At 44.9% G+C, this 26,010-nt stretch overlaps 1 protein-coding gene across 4 annotated transcripts in view; it reads left to right on the top strand.

Moving 5' to 3' along the window:
- NEDD9 (neural precursor cell expressed, developmentally down-regulated 9) overlaps positions 1-26,010 on the top strand; it is a 290,772-nt gene that overhangs the window by 141,069 nt on the left and 123,693 nt on the right. For all 4 annotated transcript variants that reach the window (XM_029243112.1, XM_029243109.1, XM_029243110.1 and 1 more), the window contains one exon: positions 10,629-10,743. The gene's annotated coding sequence lies outside the window, so the exon portion shown is untranslated. The remainder of the gene's footprint in view (positions 1-10,628; positions 10,744-26,010) is intronic.

The raw sequence follows: 26,010 nt of genomic DNA, 5'->3' as shown, positions 1-26,010 counted from the left end.
TTGGGAATGCTTTCTGTTTGTTTTAAGAAAAACCAGCCGAGAAGTTATTAAGAACAGGCAGAACATATCTGTCAAAGAAAGACAATGCAGTCCTCAAAAAGAGTGAGGCATGTTTGTGTATTTTAATAGAGAATTATCTCCAACATTGGAAACTCAGCGATCAAATCAAGGTACAGACAGAATGATGTTTAGAGTATATGATCATTAATGTAAAAAATGCAATATACATACGCACAGACATAAAAGATGTTGCCTCTGAGGTGGGGAGTTGAGTAGCTGAGAGTAAGCAGGGGACTTATTTATCCTTTTACCTCTTGAATTTATTTCTATATGTACTTAAATTCAGATACGTTGTTTTTCTCAGTTGAAAATATTTAAAAGTTTAGGAAAAAAAATGAATAACACCCATAATGAAATTTTCAAAAGAGGTAGAATAGGTCTTTCCCTTTCCCATTTGCGAAGTGAGCCATAATCATGCTGGACACTGGGACCAAAACGAGCGTTCGTGGAGATTTAGGATAAAGTGCTCCTCTCTGATATTTCACTCAAGGGTCCCTGAGTGTATTCGTTTGCTAGGATTGCTGTAAACAAAAAAAGTACCGTAAACTGAGTGGCTTAAACAACAGAAATTTATGTCCCACAGTTCTGGAGGCTTAAAGTCTGACATCAAGGTGTCAGCAGTTTGGTTCCTACTGAGAGCTCTGAGGAAAATCTATGCCTCTCCCCTGACTTCTAGTGGTCTTCTGAAAATTCTTGGCATTTCTTGGCTTGTAGAAGCATCACCCCCATCTCTGCCTTCATTTTCATATGGTGTTCTCCTTCTGTGTGTGTGTGTGTGTCTGTCTGTCTGTCCAAATTTCCCCCTTCTGTAAGGACAATAGTCATATTGGATCAGGGGGCCCACCCTAACAACCTCATTTTAACTCAACTAATTACATCTGCAACAACCTGATTTCCAAATAAGGTCACATTCTGAGGCACTAGGAGTTAGGACTTCAACATATGAATTTAAGGGGGACACAATTCAACCCATAACACCAAGTAACATTCACTTATCCAGAGTTACCTTGCTACAAAGGGGAAGTATATTGAAGTGTGTTTATAAAGCACAGCTAATGGGATGCATCTCATGTCCCAAGTGTATAAAGTAGATAAATGCTGGCATAGTTGAATATCTTAAAATTTTTGAGTGCATTACCATCCTCTGAGGAAAGAGAGGCCCTAAACTTGGTCAGTGAAGAATTAACAGTTTCTACAGTCACAGCAATAAATCAGTAGAATTGATTCCCTCAGCCCCCTCCTCCTGTCAACGCCAGCTCAGGGTATAGCCTTTCACTAATGTCTATTAAGCACCTCCCCAGTGCCTGACACTGCTCTGGGAGCTGAGCACAGAGTAGGACAGAGCATCCGCCTTCCCTTCAGGTGGAGAAAAGAGACACACAAAGTAGTAATTACGTGATGTTGTAAGTGCTCATACAGAGATATGAACAGGAAAAGAGTACCCCTAACTGCAGGCAAGGAAGACTTCCTGTGAGAGGTGACGCTGGGGTTGACTTTTTTTTTTTTTAATTTATTTTTGGCTGCGTTGGGTCTTCGTTGCTGTGCGCGGGCTTTCTCTAGTTGCGGCGAGCGGGGGCTACTCTTCGTTGAGGTGTGCGGGCTTCTTATCGCAGTGTCTTCTCTTCTTGCGGAGCATGGGCTCTAGGCATGCGGGCTTCAGTAGTTGTGGCTCGTGGGCTCTAGAGCGCAGGCTCAGTAGTTGTAGCACATGGGCTTAGTTGCTCCTCGGCATGTGGGATCTTCCCGGACCAGGGCTCAAACCCGTGTCGCCTGCATTGGCAGGCGGATTCTTAACCACTGCGCCACCAGGGAAGTCCCTGGGGTTGACTCTTGAGGGTGGAATCAGAGATAAATGTGGTACATGAAGACAGGGAGAGGCAAGAAGTAGGAGAAGGGGGTCCCAGGGGATGCTGTGTTCAAAGAAAGAGAGACCCAGACAGCCTTCCAGTGACCTGGGATGGGCACATAAGAGTTGGCGTTGAACCTCAGGTGCTGACGAGCGTCTGAAGCATTTTGAGCTTCATCCGGAGGGTTTTGGACTCTGCCTTATTCTATAGGAAACCCTGGAGGATTTAGGGGAGCTACTTGGTCAGATTTCCTTTACAGGAAGACCTTTCTGAGAGAGAGTGAATAAAGATGGGACAGATTAAAGAGAGGGTGACATACAAGGAGATTTTTGTAGGTGAGGGGGGAAAATGAGCAATAAACTATGGCGGTGATGACAGGACTAGAGGAGATAGGAAATAATTGTTTTCTCTTAGTTGCATGCATTCATTTCATTTTCTTAAAATTCTGTATTACTTTTCAGATTGGAAAAAATTGGAAAAAAATTTTCAATGTCTGTGGACTAAAACAAAATGATCCTTAACTGCACTCCGGGAATAAGCGTTATTAGTTTTGTGTGGCTCCTATTTCTTTTCAAAATCATATATATGAACATATGTAGTCATTTACTCAAAAGCTATTTTTGTAAGCCGATCTCTCCACTGCATATATCACATTTCCCTATTCCATTAAGCGACTTTGTACAACTTGATTTTAATTGATGTGCCCTATTTCTTTAGCCAATCTAGGGGGCAGATTTGAAGACTATTAAAGGATTATAAATAGTATGAAGAGGTGACTGATGAGCTGGTGAGGTATGTGGAAAAGGGAGAAAACCAGGAAACCCCAACTTCCGAGCTGAAGCCTCTCGCCCTACAGTTGTCTTCCTGTTTAGGCCTGAACTGGAGGAATGGTCAGAGGAAAAAGACACCCAGAAGGATCCGTGAATACATGTTCTAGTCAATCTCAACAATAGTGAAAATAACCACTCCTCGGGGCATGCAGACACAGCCCCGTGTTCAGAAACGGCCAGAGCATTCATTAAAATAGATTAAATGGCTGCTCTGAAATCCTCCAAGGATATGGTAGATAAAACAAATGCACTCCTAAACACAGCTGCGGGCCGCCCAAATCCCAGCTGCACCTGGTGAGCCACCTCAGGGAGAAGCAAGCTGAGACAGCCTTCTCTGCCAGGAGGCCAAGCCTCTCCAGGCACTGCGGCCCTGCCCAGTCTCTGCACCTGTCACTCACCTGACATCTTCCCCGCATCCTGGGAGGGCGCGCTTGTCCTGGCACTCCCTTTCCGCAGCGACAGGGAGAGGAGATGGAGCGGCTGTTTCCGAGAGGGGCCGCAATCCCTGAGAGGCACAATAAGTCCAGTGGAGGCGAATAATAAAGCTTATTCATTTCCAAAGAAATGAAAAGGGGAGGCACTGGCAAACAGACTAACTAATCCGGCGCTCAGGTTAAGTGCAGCTTGGTTTCCATTGTCTGACGCAACTCCTACACTTCTGAGCTTCTTTAGAAAAGGTTTATGGTTGAAATATAACTTGTGTCTTTTGACCAGTCAGGAACTGAAAGACATTCCTCTTTTAATCTTATGAACGGAAAGTAATAAATTTCAGTGGCTTTCTTCTTTATGTTCATGGACCAAGCCTCAGAACAAAATAGAAATAATCTCTTCTCTTGTGCCTGAGGTAGACATTCAAAAGCAAAGGACTTTCCTTCCTCCTTCCCTCCCTCCCTCCCTTCCTTCCTTCTTACCTTCCTTTCTTCCCTCCTTCCTTTTTCTTTTTCTGAAGTGTATGAACTATTTCTGTTCTTACTTTAAGGGAAACTGCGGGGTTTAGAGTATATCTTTATGTGGAGCTGATAGGAAGGTGCTCTCATATCAGCATTTATTGCTCTATTGCTCTGCTCTTAGCAGTTATTCTGCCAAAGAGAAAATATGGGATGCACCTTTGTCAAAAAGCTCTCCATCATTTGCAGTTCACTGAAACTCACTCATTCCCTCATTAAGCATTTATGGACCTGCTGCTACTTTTGTGCCTGGCATCATGCTAGGCATTCAGGAAGTGGGGATGGCTGCAACATAGCAGCCAGTCCCAGCCTCAGGAATCTCACAGTTGAGTTAGGAGGTAATTTCAATAGGATGTGATGGGGGCTATAATGAAGTGAAGCACAGGGTGCAAAGGAGAATCTATTGATGGTTCAAGGGTCGTTGAGCTTGGTTTCGCAGGGAAGATGCCTATGACTGTGAGGGAAGAGCACGTGCAGGGGTGTGGGGTTACAAGAGAATGTGAAGCATTTGGAGAACTGGAAGTACCTCAGTGAGATGGGAGCAAAGACGAGAGGTATAGGTACTCCCCAGGAGACCCCTGGCCCCATCCTGCAGGTAATAGAGAGCCCCCGATAAGGATTTTAAGAAGAGGCATGATATGGTCAAATGTGCACTCAGTAAAGTGTTTCTTTGAACCTTTGTTCACTGCACCACTATATATGAGTGTCATCGTCTTATTAAACTAAAAGCTGAAATTCCCATTGGAAACCCTACCCTACAGTTCTTGTAATGGAAACATGAAGGTAACTCAGGACTTACAACCCTGGGTTGAAAAAAGATCAAGGACATTTCATAGATCTTATTGCTTTACTTTTTCTCTTAGGGCAAAGCACACATAAAAAAGACCCTCAGATGTTGCTCACTGCTACCAAGATTTTCTGTTTTAATCTTACATCTTTCATCCTAAATGCTCGTGAAAGACATGTTGCTTTTTGTTCAAACTTGGGCCAGTGACAAAGCTTTTCAAGTTTGTTGACCCAATAATCAGCCATTGCACTCAAAGACTTAGAGTGGATCAGTTTAAAAACAGCTATCAGTGCATCTGAACTACAGCTCCCAACCCCATATGCCTGGGCTTGCTGCTGCCACAGGGAAGCTCCCACTTCTTCCCAGGGGGGTACTGTGTTTCTCAGCCTGTTTTAGCACTAACATGTAAAAGCTGCTTGTGTCAAACATGGGTAAATGGCAAACTCACTTAGGAGATTAGCTCACCTCTATTCCACAGCGGGAGTGGCCAAATGAGATAAACCCCAAAGACTTATGGCAAGACGGATCTAGTGTCCCGTTTTGGAGAACGGCACAGGGGTCCTTATGGGAAGGAGATGGAGCCCCTCTCTGTGCTTATCTCAAGAGATTAGCTTTAAACACCGTAGTTTTCTCCAGTCAAGAATTCATTATGGAACTGTCATTTTCTATTTAAACATCTTTGAGCTCTTTATTTCTGCAGCCCTTGGCATTGAGATAAAAGGCTCTTAAATCACTCCTCCCCCCCACCAACTACTACACTGTATTAATAATTGCCATAGGATGAATGTTTGTCCCCCACCCCCCATTCATATATTGAAACCTAATCCTCAACGTGATGGTATTAGGAAGTGTGCCTTTGAGAGGTGATTAGGTCATGAGGGTAGAGCCCTCATGCATAGGATTAGTGCTCCTTTAAGAGACCCCAGAGAGCCCCCTTGTTCCTTATGCCACATGAGGACACAGCAAGAAGATGGCTGTCTAGGAAACAGGAAGCGGGCTCTCAGCAGATAACAAATCTCCTGATGCCTTGATCTTGGAATTTCCAGCCTCCGGGGCTATGAGAAATAAATGTCTGTTTATAAGCCACCCAGTCTATGGTGTTTTTTTTATAGCAGCCTGAACAGACTAAGACAGAAACTGCTACTGAGAAGTGGGGTGTGGCTGTAACAAATACTGTAAAACATGGAGGCATTGGGTAGTGAGGATAATGGGTAGGGGCTGGAAGAATTTTTAGTATGCTAGAAAAATCCTACATTGAGATAAATGGACCGTTAAGGGTGATTCTGGTAAGAGCTCAGAAAGCAAAGAGAACTGTATAGACAGCCTCAGTCTTCTTAGAGAATACCTAAGTAATCGTGAAAAGAATGTTGGTAGAAGTATGGACAGAAAAGCCATGCTGAGAGGTCTCAGAGGAAAATGAGGAACATGTTATTGGAAACTGGAGGAAAGGCCATCCTTGTAATAAACTGGCAAAGGACTTGGCTGAATCGTGAGTGATGAAATTGGATATGTAGCTGAAGCTATTTCTAAGAAAAGTGCAGAAGGTACAGCTTGGCTCTTCCCAACCGCTTATAGCAAAATTTGAGGGGAGAGAAAAAACTTAAAGATGGAATTAAGCAAAAAGGAAGCAGAACTTCAAGATTTGGAAGATTCTCAGCCTGTCCATATGGCAAAAAATGAGAACGTGAAGAGTATGGCCAAGCGACTATTTTCTAAGGAGCTGAATATGACTCAGCCGTCTCAAGCCAAGTGTTGTTCTTCAAGACTATGGAAGAATGACCCTGAAGCCAATTCAGAGGCCATCACACACCACTCCTATCACAGGCCAGAGTGCAAGGGCCTAGGGAGCAGAGTGATTTCAAAGGGTGGGACCCCCTTTCTGGGTCAGGCGAGGCAAGATGCCCCCTCAGTGCTTCAGGTGTGGGTCCCTGCAGGGAGGTCCCCCAGCTTGGGCTGCATCTAGTGGAACCATGGCATGGATAGGGTCCCCTGGGAGAGCCACAAGGCCCCAGAAGAGAACCACGGTGCGGCAGAGCCCTAGCAGAGAGCCACTAAGGGGCTGTCCCACTGACACATGGGGTGACATTGCCACCCCAGTGGGCCTGGAAGGGAGAACACTAAGCCAAAAAGGAGTGTTCTCAAGCCTTGAGTTTTAATGCTGTTTATCCTGTTAGGTTTTGGACTAACTTGGAACCTGACATCCCTTTCTTCGTTCCTGTTTCTCCATAGGAATGGGAAGGTCTATCCTATGTCTGTCCTACCTTTGTATTTTAGAAGCACATAGCTTGTCTGGTTTCAGGGATTCACAGCTGGAGAGGAATGTGCCACGGGTTGACCTTGAATCTTGCCAATATCTGATTTAGATGGTATTTAGATGAGACCTTGGACTTTAGACTTTTGAACTGCTGCTGAAAGAAATTAAGACTTTGAGAGCTATTGGGATGGAATCAAGGCATTTTGTATGCAAAAAGAATACGAATTTCAGGGGGACAGGGACAGAATGCTGTAGGCTGAGTGTTTGTGTCCCCACAACATTCATATATTGAAACCTAATCCCCAATGTGATGGTGTTGGGAGGTAGGGCCTTTGGAAAGTTGTTAGGTCATGAGAGCGGAGCCCTCATGCATGTGATTAACGCCCTTGTAAAAGAGAGCCCAGAGAGCTCTCTTGTCCCTTCCTCCATGGGAGGACATGCGTATAGGATGTCTGTAAACCAAGAAGTGAGCCCTCAGACACCAGATCTGCTGGAGCCTTGATCTTGGACTTCCCAGCATCTGGAACTATGAGAAATAAATTTCTGCTGCTTATAAACACCCAGTCCATGGTATTTTTTTTTATAGTAATCTGAATGGACTAAGACAGAAATACTTCCTTTTACTGTCCTAAATTTACCTACCTTCCCCTCTGCTCCCCTCTCACCCCTGCCATGTTCAGACAAACTAGCGATTTGTGAAAAAGTCAAAGTTCGCAATTCTGTCTTCTCTCATCACGTATCCCTCTCACCTTGTGTCTTTCTTGACAGAAGAATTCTCATCTTTTTAGCTCTCCTTATATCACAGTTTCCAGTCCCTGTCATAATTTTGGTGGACTTACTCTTTCTGTTCAATCTCCATTGTTCCCCTGGGGAATGACCAAAATCGATGCCACCAGGACCTCCGGTTTGAGCCCTTTAGAACATTTAAGGAGAGAGGATTTGTGTTTGGTTTGGTTTAGTTATATTCTTTCCCCATCTCAAGAAACACAGGTAGATGTAGCTTACCAAGTGAGGTAGGTGATGTCCTTCTCTAGAAAATTGTATAGTTGAGTACACAATATTTCATTGAGGAAAATTTGTACAATAAGCTAGCTATTCAATGGATTACAAAGACTATACGCCCTACAACTAAGACCCTAAAGCAGAGCTAGATTAAGAAGGAGGCACTTACGTACTTAGGGCACCAGTAGAAATCACAGCCATATAGCTTTAACGAGGTTATCCAAAATTTCATAATCAGATCAAAGGGAAACACCATTTTGTGTTTTATTACTGCTTTTATTTGGGCTACATAAGGGAGGGAGTCCCATAATATCTTAGTGGTTGGAGACTTGGCCTAAAAGCCAAAGGCAGGCGGAGAAGGAGCTGGAAACAGGTTCGCCTTTGTGACACACTTGGTCTCTTCTGCCTCCCTTTGGCTCTAGTCTTCACAGAACGTATATCTGAGTGGGAATTGTGAGCACAGTGGTTCTGCTTCCGGTTTCTCTTCCACGGGTTCCCCCCATCCCCGCCAACCCTGTTCCAGTTTCCCTGGCATCCTCTTCCTCCAGTTCCACAGATCAACCCTATTACACTATTTTACATAAGGGACTTGAGCATCCGCGGATTTCAGTATTTGTGGAGGATCCTAGAACCCACGCCCAGCGGATACTAAGGGACGACTGTATTTGGCTTCTGTTCTCAGCAGAGTTTATGTGATGAAAGTGGGCACAGGTGGCCTTTGCTACCTCTAGCACATGTCACCACCACCACCATGCCGCCCCCAAGGCCCCCATCTCATGGTGTCCTCTCCTTCACTTCAGGGCCCCCCAAACATTTTTCAGATCCATGAGTCATATTAAATTAGCATTGGTTGTTGATAAATTAAAGGTCGTCTCCCTCACAGGGTAATATACCAATATGGGTCAAAGTCTTAGCTAAAGAAGGAGTGTCTAGCTGTGGAATTCTAATTATAAGCTGGTGGAGTAGATGACCCGCCAGGGCAGGCTATTCCACTGCTTCTAAGCTCCCATTATATGGACCTGCATCGTCCAAAACAGTAGCCACTAGCTGAATGGGATGACTAACATATAACTAATTAAAAGTAAATAAAATAAAAAATTTGGTTCCTTAGTCACACTGACCACATTTCAAGTGCTAAAGAGCCTCATGTGTCTCCCAGCTAATGTATTGGACAGCACAAATACTAAACATCTCCATTATCACAGAAAGTTCCATCAGACAGTGCAAATTTAGATAATTACTCTCTTGGCCTATGCAGAGGTGGTCTACCCTTACCCCAGTGCAGGGTTTCTCAGTGTTGGCACTACTGACTCTTTGGACTGCGTCCTTCTTTGTTGAGGGGGATTGTCTCGTGCATTGTAGGATGTTTGGAAGCATATCTGGCATCCATCCCCTATGGGCTGGTAACAGCTGTGATCATCAGAAATGTCTCTAGGGACCTCCCCGGCGGTCCAGTGGTTCAGAAATGTCTCTAGGGACCTCCCTGGCGGTCCAGTGGTTAAGACTCCATGCTTCCATTGCAGGGGGCACGGGCTCGATCTCTGGTTGCAGAACTAAGATCCCACATGCCGCGTAGCGCGGCCCCCCCCCAAAAAATATCTCTAGACATTACCAAATGTCCCTCCACAGGACTAAACTGCTCCCAGTTGAGAACCACCGCAGTAAAGCTGGCTGACACTTTGGGGGTCATAGAGGACATCTGTAAGCACACTTGTGAGCAAGATAGGCCCAGGGAGTTGTGAGCGCTTAGAGGACAGGGACTCTGCAGGGGGCAAGCCGTGCACATTTCACATGCTCTTGAAACGTTACAGATGAGAAGAATTTCAGAGCGACGTTTATAGCCCAGAAAGATATTCTTCCCCTGGTCTTGAGAATTCCCTTGATGCTAAATTGTCATGTATGTCAAAGCTCTACAGAGCTGCAGGGAGGGCCGTAAATCAAAGGAAGGCAGAGAAGAGGCCCAGGGGGCAGACTGTGCGGATAAACTTATCCCAGCACGGGTGAACGGGGCTGTCCCCACTTCGGTCTGAGATTTCCAGCCTGGCGTGCTAAGCCCCCTGTTCCCAAAGTGGCCGTTCATGCGCTAACTGGTCATAACTGCGTCATCAGCAGCTTGTCAGCTGTAAATTCTCGTCCCAGGCCAGGTCTCTCTTCCCAGGACCAAAGTCATGAAGATGTTTGCCCTCGCACAGGCCTTTGACATGTGCTAGGCCACATTTGTATATTTGTCTGAGGGCCCTCTCCAGAGCTTAGTGCTTCCCTCTGACCCAGGCCAGCCTTTATGTGCTGTGCATTCCTCCTGACCATGACGTCATGCTTGTACCTCTCGCCACTGGAGATTGAATCCAAAGACCGGAGGACTTAAAAGTCTTAAACAAGCAAATGTTTTCCATTATTTAAGATGTTAAGGAAGGCAAATTCTGAAATATTTATGGCCACGGTCTCCTTTGTGGGTCGTCAATGACTTCTTCCCTTTCAGGAGGCATCTTATGGAGAGGGAGCCCTGGCCTTCTCCCCCCTGGGGCCACTAACTCACAGAAAAGCTGAGTCAACCATTCCATGGGAAGACTGGTGAAAAGTTTATTCGCCACACACTTGTAGCTGAAATGAATGAAACCAAACCCAGGAGAAGTCCAAGTTTACCATAGAAGGCAAAGCAGAGACCAAGGACCACCCTGTTTCCTGCAGACATGCATTTTAGATTTAGCTCGAGTTGTTTTTCTGTTTTCAGGGACGATGTCAATCGTCTCATAAGTAAATGAAGACAATGATTCAACAGTTCTGTAAACATTGAGAGAAAAAAGAAACCGCCCCACAAAATGCTTTGTGTACTTCAGACTAGGGTGGGGTTGAGTTACACGGTGCCTTCTGGTGTCACCTCTGCTCTTTCCTTTTATTCAGGGCCTGTGAGAACTAAGCAGCTCCATCTGGAAGTTCTGCCCAGTGCTCTGGCACCATAGTAAGCCGTCCAGTGTGATGTGAGCCCTCTTCAGAGGGTCTAAATTATTCTCTACAGGTAAGACTGAAAAGCCCATTCTTTTATTCAGTGTTTCTCGGTGGGGATGCTTTTAACAACTGGGGTGGGATGACTCTTCGCTATGCGAGTGTCTCTGGCTTATAGCAGGGCATTTAGCATCCCCAACTTCTAGGCACAAAATGCTAGTGGTGTCTACCTTCCGTCATTGTCACAACCAGCCATCCCCTAGCACTCATTTCCCAATAGCACTTGGTGGGCAGCACTGCCCCCCACTGAGCACATTGCAAGTGTACTGCTGTAGAATCTAGAATGTTTGCACTACCCGTGGAGTATTTAGGTAGCCAACTTGCCCTTTATTTATTTTGCCAGCTGATTCTGCAGCCCTCAGGTCTGAGACCCACTTTGCCCCATCTGCAGAGGGGTTTTGACCATTGCATTTCTACCCCTAGAGTGAGATAGTATGGGGTGGGGGTGGGACAGACAGGAGAAGAGAATGACCAGCTGCTCAGTTATTCCATTCCTGATCCCTGCTGATCGCCTAAGGTTGTAAATACACTCTAGGAGAACTCTCCTAGGCGTGGAGCAAGAGGCCTTAAGTTGGCAGGAAACATGAGGAAAACATGGAGATTGAAGTTAAAGAGGAGGTCCTTCATGGAAAAAGGCTGGGAAGATTGCAGGTTGTCTCTTTCGTGAAAAGAAGTTGAGGCTCAGAGATGCTAAGTGACTTGCTAAAGGTTAGACAGCTAGTGTCCTGGAACTATGGTGACCATGCCATACCAGGACAGTCCCCACTAGTCCTGTTGTCCCAGCAGAATTATCAGCATTAATCTCTCTCAACCTCAAAGGAGTCCCAATTTGGATAATAAATTTTATGATCACCCTACCTAAAACCCAAGTCTCTCTAACCATCAGTTCATCACTTTTCCCACTATACAACCCTTCCTCTTTCTCGTTTTTTTGTGGTTCTCAAAACTTTTTCTCCTATTTGAGTCCATTTCTCATGTTTTCATAACTTCATCATCCTCAAAGTTTGGGGGACTATAAATGACAACTCCAAGTCCAGATTGCCTGAACTATGGGGCCGTTGGTTCCTAAGTGGACGAGGAAGCAAGACACTCCAGAAACAGGATCACTTGGGCCGCAGGCAAGTCCTCAGCCTTGACCAAGCCTTAGAAAGCCACCCATGTGCCACATCCTCAGTGCCCAAGGCTGGAGGTGGGGGGTGGGGGCGAGGAATCTGGTGAACATTCGTGATTTTATTTTTAATGAATCCAAGATGAATTGAAAAGAAATGCAGTGTGAAACACCACCCATTAGGCTATGAAAGTCCACTATGCCCAGATGATTCAAGCATGGTGTTCATATTCTTTGGTAATACTTTGAAATCCTTTGTGAACAATAAAATTTAAGTATAAGCAAGAAAGTGCTTCTCATAACAAAATAAAATCCCTTTTCCTTGTCTGCCCCATGGGGCAAAAAATACCAGTGTCGTTAATTGGGTATATCAGTACCACCCTCAAGAATTTCTTTGTGTCATAAACACACAATGCAATTTTGGTAGAGTCCCCCAGCAAGCTATAATCACGAGCTGGGAGGAGGCTGGTTCTGCAGCTGTGCTTGGTTTCTTTATTGCTGTTAATTTGCAACAGAACTAAATACCTGTGTAACGAGACCTTCTGATACCAAAGCTCAGTGGACTTGGGAGAAACTGGTTAAAATGAAAATTGGTTCCATATAGAGTTGGGAGAGTAAAATGGCTTCTTTTTAAAGTAAGGAATTTTGCTATTCTGATTTTTTTTAACACCTTTATTGGAGTATAATTGCTTTACAATGGTGTGTTAGTTTCTGCTTTATAACAAAATGAATCAGCCATACCTATACATATATCCCCAGATCTCCTCCCTCTGGCGTCTTCTTCCCTCGCTCCCTATCCCACCCCTCTAGGTGGTCACAAGGCACCGAGCTGATCTCCCTGTGCTATATGGCTACTTCCCACTAGCTATCTCTTTTACATTTGGTAGTATATATAAGTCCATGCCACTCTCTCACTTCATCCCAGCTTACCCTTCCCCCTCCCCATGTCCTCAAGTCCATCCTCTACATCTCCGTCTTTAGTCCTGTCCTGCCTGTAAGTCCTTCAGAACCTTTTTTTTTTTTTTTAGATTCCTTATATATGTGTTAGCATACGGTATTTGTTTTTCTCTTTCTGACCTACTTCACTCTGTATGACAGTCTCTAAGTCCATCCATCTCACTACAAATAACTCAATTTCATTTCCTTTTATGGCTGAGTAATATTCCATTGTATATATGTGCCACATCTTTTTTATCCATTCATCTGTTGATGGACACTTAGGTTGGTTCCATGTCCTAGCTGTTCTAAATAGAGCTGCAATGAACATTGTGATACATGACTCTTTTTGAATTATGGTTTTCTCAGGGTATACGCCCAGTAGTGGGATTGCTGGGTCATATGGTAGTTCTATTTTTAGGTTTTTAAGGAACCTCCATTCTGTTCTCCATAGTGGCTGTATCAATTTACATTCCCACCAACAGTGCAAGAGCGTTCCCTTTTCTCCACACCCTCTCTAGCATTTATTGTTTGTAGATTTTTTGATGATGGCCATTCTGAGTGTGAGTGTGAGGTGATACCTCATTGTAGTTTTGATTTGAATTTCTCTAATGATTAGTGATGTTGAGCATCCTTTCATGTGTTTGTGGACAATCTGTATGTCTTCTTTGGAGAAATGTCTATTTAGGTCTTCTGCCCATTTTTGGACTGGGTTGTTTGTTTTTTTGTTATTGAGTTGCATGAGCTGGTTGTAAATTTTGGAGATTAATCCTTTGCCAGTTGCTTCATTTGCAAATATTTTCTCCCATTCTGAGGGTTGTCTTTTTGGCTTGTTTATGGTTTCCTTTGCTGTGCAAAAGCTTTGAAGTTTCATTAGGTCCCATTTGTTTATTTTTGTTTTTATTTCCATTTCTCTAGGAGGTGGGTCAAAAAGGATCTTGCTGTGATTTATGTCATAGAGTGTTCTGCCTATGTTTTCCTCTATGAGTTTTATAGTGTCCAGCCTTACATTTAGGTCTTTAATCCATTTTGAGTTTATTTTTGTGTATGGTGTTAGAGAGTGTTCTAGTTTCATTCCTTTACATGTAGCTGTCCAGTTTTCCCAGCACCACTTATTGAAGAGGCTGTCTTTTCTCCATTGTATATTCTTGCCTCCTTTATCAAAAATAAGGTGACCATATGTGTTTGGGTTTATCTCTGGGCTTTCTATCCTGTTCCATTGATCTATCTTTCTGTTTTTGTGCCAGTACCAGACTGTCTTGATTACTGTAGCTTTGTAGTATAGTCTGAAGTCAGGGAGCCTGATTCCTCCAGCTCCGTTTTTCTTTCTCAAGATTGCTTTGGCTTTTCAGGGTCTTTTGTGTTTCCATACAAATTGTGAAATTTTTTGTTCTAGTTCTGTGAAAAATGCCACTGGTAGTTTGATAGGGATTGCATTGAATCTGTAGATTGCTTTGGGTAGTATGGTTATTTTCACAATGTGGATTCTTCCAATCCAAGAACATGGTATATCTCTCCATCTGTTTGTATCATCTTTAATTTCTTTCATCAGTGTCTTATAGTTTTCTGCATACAGGCCTTTTGTTTCCTTAGGTAGGTTCATTCCTAGGTATTTTATTCTTTTTGTTGCAGTGGTAAATGGGAGTGTTTCCTTAATTTCTCTTTCAGATTTTCCATCATTAGTGTATAGGAATGCAAGAGATTTCTGTGCATTAATTTTGTATCCTGCTACTTTACCAAATTCGTTGATTAGCTCTAGTAGTTTTCTGGTAGCATCTTTAGGATTCTCTATGTATAGTATCATGTCATCTGCAAACAGTGACAGCTTTACTTCTTCTTTTCCGATTTGGATTCCTTTTATTTCTTTTTCGTCCCTGATTGCTGTGGCTAAAACTGCCAAAACTATGTTGAATAAGAGTGGTGAGAGTGCACAACCTTGTCTTGTTCCTGATCTTGAGGAAATGGTTTCAGTTTTTCACCATTGAGAACGATGTTGACTGTGGGTTTGTCATATATGGCCTTTATTATGTTGAGTTAAGTTCCCTCTGTGCCTACTTTCTGGAGGGTTTTTATCATAAATGGGTGTTGAATTTTGTCAAAAGCTTTTTCTGCATCTACTGAGATGATCATATGGTTTTTCTCCTTCAATTTGTTAATATGGTTTATCACATTGATTGATTTCCATATATTGAAGAATCCTTGCATTCCTGGGATAAACCCCACTTGATCATGGTGTATGATCCTTTTAACGTGCTTTTGGAATCTGTTTGCTAGTATTTTGTTGAGGATTTTTGCATCTATGTTCATCAGTGATACTGGTCTTAGTTTTCTTTCTTTGTGACCTCTTTGGCTGGTTTTGGTATCAGGGTGATGGTGGCCTCGTAGAATGAGTTTGGGAGTGTTCCTCCCTCTGCTATATTTTGGAAGAGTTTGAGAAGGACGGGTGTTAGCTCTCCTCTAAATGTTTGATAGAATTCTCCTGTGAAGCCATCTGGTCCTGGGCTTTTGTTTGTTGGAAGATTTTTAGTCACAGTCTCAATTTCAGTGCTTGTGATTGGTCTGTTTATATTTTCTATTTCTTCCTGCTTCAGTCTCAGAAGGTTGTGCTATTCTGTTTAATTAAGAGGCCATTGTACATACAAGTCTGCCTTCTAATGAGCTCTCTTCCTGACCACCTTGGAAAAACCTATTCACCAACTTCATTTATTCCGTGGTGAACAACACAGGCTCTGGTGCTATTTGACTCTTTCCTCTGGCTAGGGAGGCTATGTGATCTTAGGCAAGATCTTACTTAACCTTCCTTGGCCTCAGTTTCCCCAACGGTAAAACAAGGGTACTAGTGCCCACCTTATAGATCCTCATCATGTTGCTGTGAGGAGGGAAGACAATAATGCGTGTGAAGTGCTCAGTGTAGGGCCTGGTTCATATAGCTGCCATTATGGTTATTTAATCAAATGCTTCTGAGATCAGTTATATAACAAGTGTTGCACCAGGTTGTGGGGCTTCAAAAATGAGTAAGATATGGGGCTTCCCTGGTGGCGCCGTGGTTAAGTCTCTGCCTGCCAATGCAGGGGACACGGGTTCGAGCCCTGGTCCGGGAGGATCCCACATGCTGCGGAGCAACTAAGCCTGTGCACCACAACTACTGAGCCTGCACTCTAGAGCCCACATGCCTAGAGCCCATGATCTGCAGCAAGAGAAGCCACCACAGCACAGTGGTTGAGAGTCCGCCTGCCGATGCAGGGGACATGGGTTTGTGCCCCGGTCCAGGAAGATCCCACGTGCTGCAGAGCGGCTGGGCCCGTGAGCCATGGCCGCTGAGCCTGTGCGTCCGCAGCCTGTGCTCTGCAACAGGAGAGGCCGCAGCGGTGAGAGGCTGGTGTACCGCAAAAAAAAAAAAAAAAAAAAAAAGAAGAGAAGCCACCATAATGAGAAGCCCACGCACTGCAACAGAGAGTAGCCCCCTCTTGCCGCAACTACAGACAGCCCGCTCACAGCAATGAAGACCCAACGCGACCAATAAATAAATTAATTAATTTGTTTATTTAAAAATAAATAAAATTTTTAAAAAGAATAAAGTAAAGATTCTGACTTGAAATCCTTACATTCTAAGGGGGCATAGCAACCATATACGCAAATACTTACGTGGGGCTCTGAGGTGGCAATGGGAAAGAGAGCCTATTGACCTTGTGTTGAGTTTTGAAGCATGGATAAAAATTGTCCGGGCAAAGAAGGTGAAAGGCTTCCCAAGACTGTTCAGGATAAGTAACAATGTACCTGGATGAGTGGGAAAAGATGATACGACTTTTGTTTTGGTTCCAGACCAATTTTTACAGAATAGATTATGACTCATTTAAACAGGTGAAACAAAGCCTACTGTTTGTACATTTTATTCTCTTTTCCCCCAGCCAAGCAAACAGAGCTGGGGACACTGTGACGTTAGGAGGCTTGTTAGGTAAATAGAGCATGTTTCCCTGAGGTCAGAGCCGTCCGCTCTTCTCTCACTGGGGTCTTGGCTCAGACCTGCCCAGAACATTGCGTGCAGTAGAGTGACCCATGATGGAGCCCGCTCTCCAAAGTACTCTCCAAATTCCCTCTGACCTACACGGAAAGATGTTTGAATAAAACATTTCACTGTAAACCTTCAAACTCAACGTTTCTAGAAGACTCCTTTGGGAATGTCCATGGCATTGGGCTTCCTGCCATCTACCATTGACACCTCACAAAAAGTGGCTCTGGCAGAGACAGATCACAGAACTGAGGAGGACAGGTGAGTTCGTTCACAGACCCTTGAATGCTTCAGCTGGCTGGGGCCCAGATTTCCAGAGATATGGACATGGCATTTCAGGTCAAATGAAAGTGATCGTTTCAGAACTCTCCCCAGGAAAAACTAGTAAGGAGTGAGGAAGTGGGACCATGGAAAGGCACACTGCCAAGAGCGAAGTTGGATAGAAGGTGACTTGGATCAAACCCACAGGGGAGCTTGGAGCTGGTCCGGCCACATGACAAGGCTGTCCTGAAGGGGCAACACAGGAGCTGGGGTTTTTGTACCTCCCATTGCATCGGTCATCGGTTCAGTGCCGCTCCCAGGGGACTTCAGTTCCTGGGCACTCACTGCCTGTGCACACAGGCTAATAGATCCCTACAGCCTCACAGCAATCCACTGTGGCTGTAGGAAGAAGCACATACAGGCAGGGCCCGGTGCAAAATGAAAATGTGGGAGCCCTTTTTTAAAAAGTAGGGGAAAGGTGCCAAATAAAAGGTACTAAAATAAAAGCTTTTTCCTTTCTTCCACAGTCTCTCTCTTGGCTTGTCATCGTTTCTTTTGTTGTTGTTGTTTTTTTAAAATGCCACTATTGAATGCCACTCTAAGTGAAGGAAAATTTAAATTTTAAATCATTAGCATATATTTTACCCCTTTCATTTCAATATTGTGCGATGCCTGTTTTAAATGCAAATATAAGAGCATTTAACGAGTATGCTAATCGCCAAAAATTACACAATTTGCATATTTCATTCTTAGCGTCACAGTGGAAAAGCTGCGCAAAAGTAACTCATCTGCTTTTATTTCATTTCTTGATGCATGCACATGTTACTAACAGTCCCTACCTTCAGCTTACTGATGAGTAAAGAAGGATTGAAAGGGAAGGGACTATGGGTGGCCTAACCTTTCCCTCTCCTTCTCTGTCATCATTTTTAGCATCAGTCAGGTCCTTGGCTAGGGCAGGAAAGTAATGTGAGGAAGAAAGAACATGAGAGGGCTCTTTGCTCATCCAAGTTTCTTAGAAACCACCGCCTTCTTTCTGGGTTAGAAGCAAGTCTTGGTTCAGATGGAAAGTGTGGCCTCTTGGTGCTGTCAGCATCCCTCCCGCTCCCCAGCTAACTCAGTTGGAGACAAAACACACTTTCCTTGTACTCGCCTTGAGTCTCTGTGAACTCCCACACATTGAGGGTCCACTGGAATTTGGTGCTCATGGGAGCGTCTGTGAGAGTGGGGCAGGAAGAAGGGACAGACACACGGACCGTGTGTATCTCCTCTGTTCGTGTGCATGCTCTGTTGCCCCATCAGAATTCACTTACAAAATGCAAGCTCAAAGGAAAAACATTTAAGAATTTCAAAATGACAGTAGAGCATCAAACTCAGCATAGGGTCCTTCTGAACATGAAGTCCTGGTGACCACAGGGGTCACACACCCCCATGACGCTGGCCCTGCAGGCAGGAAGGCCAGATGCGTGAAAATGGTCAAGGGATCCCAGGGGATGTGGATGGAGTCCTGAGAAAGAAACCAAACCGGTAGGCCAGCCCTGCCCACGGGGAGTTTGTGCAGGAGTCTAGGGCACACAAAGAGATTTGTTTCTGGAGCTATAGCCCCAGAACACAAGCCATGCCAGGAAAGAGGCGACAGCAAGAGACAGGGGACCAAGGAGAGGGAGAAAAGCCAGGGAGCTAGCTAATGAACACCAACCTGAAAGAACCGGGGAAGATCCACGAAAGCAGCCGAGGATCATGGGAGGGAAGCAAGATACTGGCAAAGGATTGTCAAAAGCAACTGCCATTTGGACCTGGTCCCAAACCTGATGCCCTCCCCCGCATCCCTCTAAGCCTGTGAGCTATGCTGAACGAGCCTCGGCGTGGCTCCTTAGAGGGGCAAACCCCGTTGGATGGCCGGGCTTCCCAGTTCCTTCTTGTTCTACCCTCGTGGTAAAAATAGAGACAATTGCTAGGAGTGAGACGGCCTCCTCCCTCCCCTGCAGAGAAGAGCACTTCTGCTTTGCCAAAGCTCTAGGAACACTTTCCCCGATTGTTTCATCGTGGAAACAAGCAGGAAACTGGCTACGCTGAACACGTGATATGGAAAGAGGTTAGTGGTGATCCTCCAGCTTGCAGGACACCGGGTCGCATGGTCCATCTGTGAGACTTTGCAATCCAGCAGCAGAATCCTGTGACTTGGGAGGTGTTTAGCCACCTGGAGGCGTCCTTCCATCACCCGTGACTCAGTCTTCTGCGTTAGCTTAGAGCAAGGTTTCTCAGCCTCGGCTCTGTTAACATTTTGAGCCAGTTAATTCTCCATAACGGGAAACCGGCCTCTGCACTGGAGAATGTTTAGCAGCATCGCTGGCCTCTGCCTGCTAGATGCCATAGCATCCTCCGGTTATGACAATCAAAAATGTCTCCAGACTTTGCCCACTGTTCCCTGGGGGACATAATTGCCCTTGGTGAGAATCAGTGGCTGAGAGCACGTGGGGGTTTTACCCTATGCTCTTAGCTAGGTGTATTATTCCACTTTTTTTTTTTTTTTTTGCGGTACGCGGGCCTCTCACTGTTGCGGCCTCTCCCGTTGCAGACCACAGGCTCCGGAAACGCAGGCTCAGCGGCCATGGCTCACGGGCCCAGCTGCTCCACAGCATGTGGGATCTTCCCGGACCGGGGCACGAACCCGTGTCCCCTGCATCGGCAGGCGGACTCTCAACCACTGCGCCACCAGGGAAGCCCTATTCCACTTTTATATTAGCCTGTGTCTGCTTGGCTGAAAGCATCTCTTTGTCACATTTTCTTCCTTGTAGCACCATATCCTCCACCCCTGGCTATGTTAGTAAGGCTTTAGTGGGTAGTCAAGCCACTTGGTGTTAAATCTCCGTGCTCTGTGTCCATCCAGAAAAGGTTGAGCCTTTGAAGATTGCTGTAAACTATATACACCCTGAGGCCTACAAAGATTTTCATTAGCTCACCATCCCTTTTCTATCTCTCCTGGGGTCCTGGCTGCTAAAATCTAGCAAGAGCTCAACCTAGTCCTGTGTCTCATTGCATTGAATCCTCAAGGAGAAGAAAAATCAGCCTCATAAAATGGCATACCCATGTTTACAGGTGGGGAAATGAGGCTGGAATGTAATAAACAACTTGCCCAAGACGATCTAGGTAGTAAGTTGAACGTGGGTGTTTTGGCTGCTCATTGGAGACCCTTTTACTTCTAATGATGCTTCTCAACTTTAGTGCCTGTAAGAATCACCCAGGGGAGTTTGTGAACAGTGCAGCTTCCCAGGCCTCCCCACAGAGACTCAGTAGGTAGGTCTAGAGCAGGCCCCAAGAATCCGGATTTTAAACCAGTGTCTCCACAGATTCTGATGCAGGTGGTCGGTGCATCTCACCTGAGAAACACTGAACTCCATCCTGCTCCGTTAGGCCATGATTTCTGGTGAGCTGCTGGGGAGGGGAGAAGAAGAAAGGGGGACATACAGGAGAAGGGTTGGGAGCGATTCAAAGTATCTGGGTCCCCTCCCACATCCCCGCAGGCTCAGCCAGGTGTCTGCCTGGCAATACTGTGTCCAAAAATCCAGTCCCCACTGGATGCCCCGTGGCTTCTCCTGCTTCTCTGCAGCCAAGGAGCATTTGAACGGCAGGCGGGTTCCCCCAGCTCAGGCCCCAGGTGCCAGGGCCCAGGCCACAGTCAGTCTACCTGCCAATAATCCACAAAGCACTTTCATCAGTTTAGCTGAGTTATGGGAAGTAGCCCAGTCATATTGCATCTGTTTGTCCACAGATACTTTCAGAAATCCTTGGCCTTCCCAGGAGACTTTTCCTGGAATCTTTGCCTGCCCTGGCTTGATCATGAAAAACCTGGATCAGCCCGGAAGTTGGATGTCTGCTCATTTGAGCTTTCAAATAGTCTGGTAAAGGAAGGGGTCCAAGACATCTTGGTATGATGTGTTTCCAGCAAAAAATATTAGCACAACATAATAAGAATAATATTTGGAGGGCTCAGTTCCCATTAGAATTTGGCAAATAAAGCCAGAAGATCTCCTAGGTTCAGCTCTAGTTTAAGGGAAAATAATGGCCGATGCAGGTTTGAGTTTCAGAATTGGGTTTCTTCCAGCTCCCTTGAGAGACCAAAGAGAAGACCTGCAGAGGAGCACGAAACGCTGCTCATTGCACCTGCTACTTGTTTGCAAGCAGTTGTGTGTCTGCCCTAAAAACCCCACTGCGTTCACCACACTTTGAAATCAGTCTCCGTGATGTAACACACCCGACTATTCGCCCACACTTAGTGCAGGGTTCAGTGTCTGAATCATGACTGCAGTGGCTGCACTTCTCTGTTTGAACTGTGGCTGCTGGTGGCTTGGCCTTTATTCAGTGAGCTGCAGCTTCAGGAAAGAGCCAGTCCTCTCCTGTGGCACTGATCTAGCACAGCTATTGTCTTTAATTGTTCTTCTGTGGGCCCACCTTTTCCAGAAAGCTAAATTGGAAGCTTAGCCTCTCCAATCCTATGGACTGTTCAGAAGACAGGTTGTCAGCTCACCAAGCTGGAACCTGGGGGGACCGAGGTTCAGAGAAGACAGGCCTACCACTTGTGGGGTTTACACATCTCCTCTGTCCCTGGGAGGAGGGCTGCTGGGACCTGTGTTCACTGTCATCGTGTGTGTTGTAATTGCAGAGCTGGCCGCACATGTAGACGGCGGGTAACCCAAGGTGTACATTCCAAGAGGTCTTCCTATGCAGGAGAGTTTTCTCTTTGATGGAGGAGGAAGGCTGAGCGGTGTTCCATGAGCACGATCTGTGCCTTGAACCAATGAAAGGCAGATAAAGAGCTGACATTCCTGAGGACAGGCTTGCTCCCCTTCTCTGATGGGGGGTCACAGTCAAGACTTGAGCAGGCCCCCTCATAACTGGAAAGATGGTCTCTGCTGTGGGAGTGATGTTTCACCAGAGCCACCCTCTTCCTCTCAGATGAAGCAGCTGAGATGATGGGCTACCACCTTCGAGGCTTGCCAGATACCTTGGCACCTAGAAGGGGCTGCCTTGGACCATGTTCTGGTTGCTAGAAGGGGGTTTCTTGACAGAATACACAGTCATTCTTTCTTTTTAAGTCATGAGAGTGGGTGGGCCAGGTGAGAAAATTTGGGAAAGCAGCACAAATCCATATTTCCTATTAGAAACACAAAGTCCATCAAATGTGATGGTTGTGAGCTTCACCCGTCCGAGTGAAGGGGGTATTCGTGCTTTCTCTGTGGGACCTAGAGCAGTAGCAGAGGCCTGGATGGTGGCCATTTGCTGGGGCAGGAGGTGGCAGAGAAATTAGCAGCGGTTGTCATGCCCATCGGGACATCTGGTTGGTTCTTAGATGAGTGGGTATCTGGTTGTCATTTCGTTGGAATGATGGAGACCAATGGGCTTTCCCACTTGTGTCTCAAACCATGGAGGCTGGAGCTTCCACTCGGGCAGGCTAGTCCCTGGGCCCTGGGTTGACGGATTCAGCAAAATATAAATACAGGCCACCGGTTAAGTCTGAATTTCAGATAAACAACAAATAAATTTTAATATAGTTTTCAGCATATCACTTTAGTATGCAAAGTATTTGTTGTTTATCTGGAATTCACGTTTAACTAGGAGGCCTGTTTCCTATCTGTCAGCACCACCTTGGGCAGTCCCAAGTAAACTCGGAAGTTGTTTCTTCAGACTTTATCATCCATAATGAAGGTGAGGAATCCTCATTTTCAAGGAAAAGAACAGTTTAAGGTTACTTACCTTAGTGTGGGTTTTGAGTCACTGTTTTCTCTCTCTCTCAGACATGGTAAAATTTTAAGCATGGTTTCTATCGTGGACTATGAGAAATAGGAGATTTTGTCCCCAGGGAAGGAATTTCCAGTCTCATTCCTACAGCGCTTCAAGGAGCTGTGGGTTCCTCTCATTCATGCACTCTGCTCTTTTCACTTGGCAATCTTTCCATACAGAAAGACCTTATTCGTTCCTTTTTACAGCATCATAGTACTCCAACTGTGTGGATTTGTATAATTTATTTAACCAATTCTATATTAATAGAAATGTAGGTTGTTTCTGATACTTTGCTCTTCCCAACAATGCTTTACCAAGTGACATTCTACTGTGTCTTTTTTGCACCTGTATGATTATATGTATATACTTCTTCTTTTCTGCACCCATACAATAAATTATCTGTAACATAAATTCCCACAAATGCTTTTGCTGGGTCCACAGGTGTATGCATGTGTAATCCTGATGGATTCAGACAAGTCACCTGTCATAGATATTGCACTGACCACACCTCCTACAAGGGTGTAGCATTGCCTGTCGTGACTACTTCCTGAGGCTTTCTTGGGATGAGGAAGAGGCTAGAGAGTATGGGTAGTTGTTTAATTAGAACATTGTGTTCCCCAACACACTGTTCCCAGAAGTTACCGTTGAAATTCTTATTTCAACTCAAGAAGGGAATATTTTTATTTTTTAAATTATAGCTAAATAAATTAGGACTCTTTTGGCTGCAAGTAATAAAATACAGTTCAACTCAGCTCGGTGGGGGATAGGATAGTGAGAAAGGAAGGGAGGTGGTCATCCTAAGGACAAGGATATAGCTCATGGTACCAGAGGCAGAAATGCAGCCACGCGCCCAAGTTTGCACTTGGAGAGGGTCTGCGTGAGTGACTCAGTGTGTGTGTGAAGGACTTTGACTCTGAACTTCGGTCAGGCACCAACCCCAGGTCCAGGCAGCTGTGAACACTAAAGCATCATGTTGTCCAAACTGAAATCTGGAACCTACTACCCTGAGTGAGCAGAGAGGCTGGGCAGATATTCCAAATGGCATTGGCTACAACCACAAATAAAATGATTTATCTTTGTCACTTTAATAGTATAACAAAGAGGATTACAAAAATAGAGCAGACATGAAATGAATTCTGAGTGCCCAATAAATCTCTCATGTAAATCACTCCAGTCCTTTCTGAGGTTATCATATGGCAGAAATGAGTCAGGTATGAAGTGGACAAATTCTCACCTCTGCTACTGTTTCTATTCAGCACATAGTCTCCTAATAACTGGGTTATCGGAGAAGCTTTTTAGAGTAAAAAAAAGTTATTTTAACATTTTTTAAAACAAAAATTTCTCTTTCATGGGTTTCCAAAAAACAAAACAAACAAACAAAAAAAACCCCCACAGATTTCAGGGCTGGCCTGTAGAGCATATTTCAAAGTGATGTGTGATGTCACTTTAGGAAAGTGAGCTGTTTCTTTTTTCAACCTAAAGACAAAATGGCCAGGGAGAAAGCAGCCAAGTCTCTGAGTAATCTTATTGAGGGTTCAATTTTCTAAGTATGACCTTATGCTAGCAACAGCTCCTAAGTAACAAGAAAACAAGCCAAGCTAGGAAGTCTTGCTTCTGCAAGACAAGAGACTCCAAGGCAGCAAAGTCAGAAGGTTAATTCTAGTTACATAACAGGAATGAGTCCTCAATGCCATCAGAGATTACAGACAGCTAAACGGTCACCCGCTCTCTCCCTACAGTTTTGAAGCACATAGGCTTTCACGGACTTCATCCACCTCACACCTTCCCTTCGCTCTCCCTTCCTTCCTTATTTCCTTTCTTTTCCCTTTTATTTTCCATTCTATGCTGTATTAGTCAGAGTTCTCCATAGAAACAGAAGCAATAACCTGAAGACATGTATATATGATTTATTGTAAGGAAGTGGCTCACGTGATTAGAGAGATGGGCAGGTCCTAATATCTGCAGGGTGGGTAGGCAAGCTGGAGACCCAGAAGAGCCAGTGGTCTAGTTCCAGTCCAAGTCTGATGGCCTGTGAATGAGGAAAACTGATGGTGGAGTCTGAAGCAGGTCCAAAAGCTGACAGGCCCAGGAAGAGCCAGTGCCTCGAGTCAAAAAGCAGAAAAACACCAATGTCCCAGTTCAAAGACATTCAAGCAGGAGGAATTCTCTCAGACTCAGGGAGAGTCAGTCTTTTTGCTCTGTTTAGGCCTTCAAGTGATTGGATAGGGCTCACCACATTAGGCAGGGCAATCTGCTTTACTCAGTCTACTTACTTAAATCATTAAAATTATAATACTTACATGTTGATCTCATCCAAAACCATTCTCACAGGAGCACCCAGAATAGTGTTTGACCAAATATCTGGGCACCCTGTGGCCCAGCCAAGGTGACACATAAAATTAAGCATCACAGTTGCCTTTCTATTCTCTTGTGCACAGGCCACTGCTACATGCTCCTAAGACAGGGACCTTGCATGTCATCTTTTCTGTGTCCCATTTCTCTACTTGTTTTTATGGTAAAGTGTCTAGAAAGGGAAATCTAGACTCACTGTCTGAAATGTCTCACCTCTCACTATTCATCCCAATGGCATTTGTCGTCTGTCCCCAACTCTCCATTGAAATTGATTTTCTTAAGAACGTCCATAATCCAATTGTCGAATTCTTTCCTCTCTTGCTTTCTGTAACAGCACAGCATCCTGAATTTCCTCTTACCTCTCCAGCCCCTTCCCCTCTGTGGCGTTCCCTGGGGGCCCACTGGCTTCCTTTCCTACTTTATAAGCTCTGTCCACTAGTGTCATACTTTCCCTGGCTTTAACTACCAGCTATAAACACAGACTCAAAATCTGTGTCTTCAACATTAACCTCACTCTGAATCCCAGACTTGTATGTCACTGCTTATGGATTCTCTCTCCACGTGACATTCCCCACATGAAACTGGAACTTAACATGTCATTAAATTCATCATTTTCTCACAGATTTAATTAATTGCCTCTTTCTCATAATGATACTATCATCCACCCAATCTCCTAAGCTTCTACCTGGGAGACATTTATAACAAACACTCCCTCTCCCTTGCCTTCTAATTCCAACCAGTTACTATGCTCTATCCATTCTACTTGCTTAATACCCACCTCCTCACCTCTCCATTGTCTCTGTCATGGGCTTAAACCGGACCCTCCTCATTTCTCA

The sequence above is a fragment of the Monodon monoceros genome, unplaced genomic scaffold (assembly GCF_005190385.1).
Source record: "Monodon monoceros isolate NGI ecotype Baffin Bay Population unplaced genomic scaffold, NGI_Narwhal_1 Super_Scaffold_3, whole genome shotgun sequence".
In the NCBI taxonomy this organism is placed as follows: Eukaryota; Metazoa; Chordata; class Mammalia; order Artiodactyla; family Monodontidae; genus Monodon; species Monodon monoceros.
The sequence above is the reverse complement of the archived record's forward strand: the minus strand, read 5'-3'. Positions and strand labels throughout refer to the sequence as shown.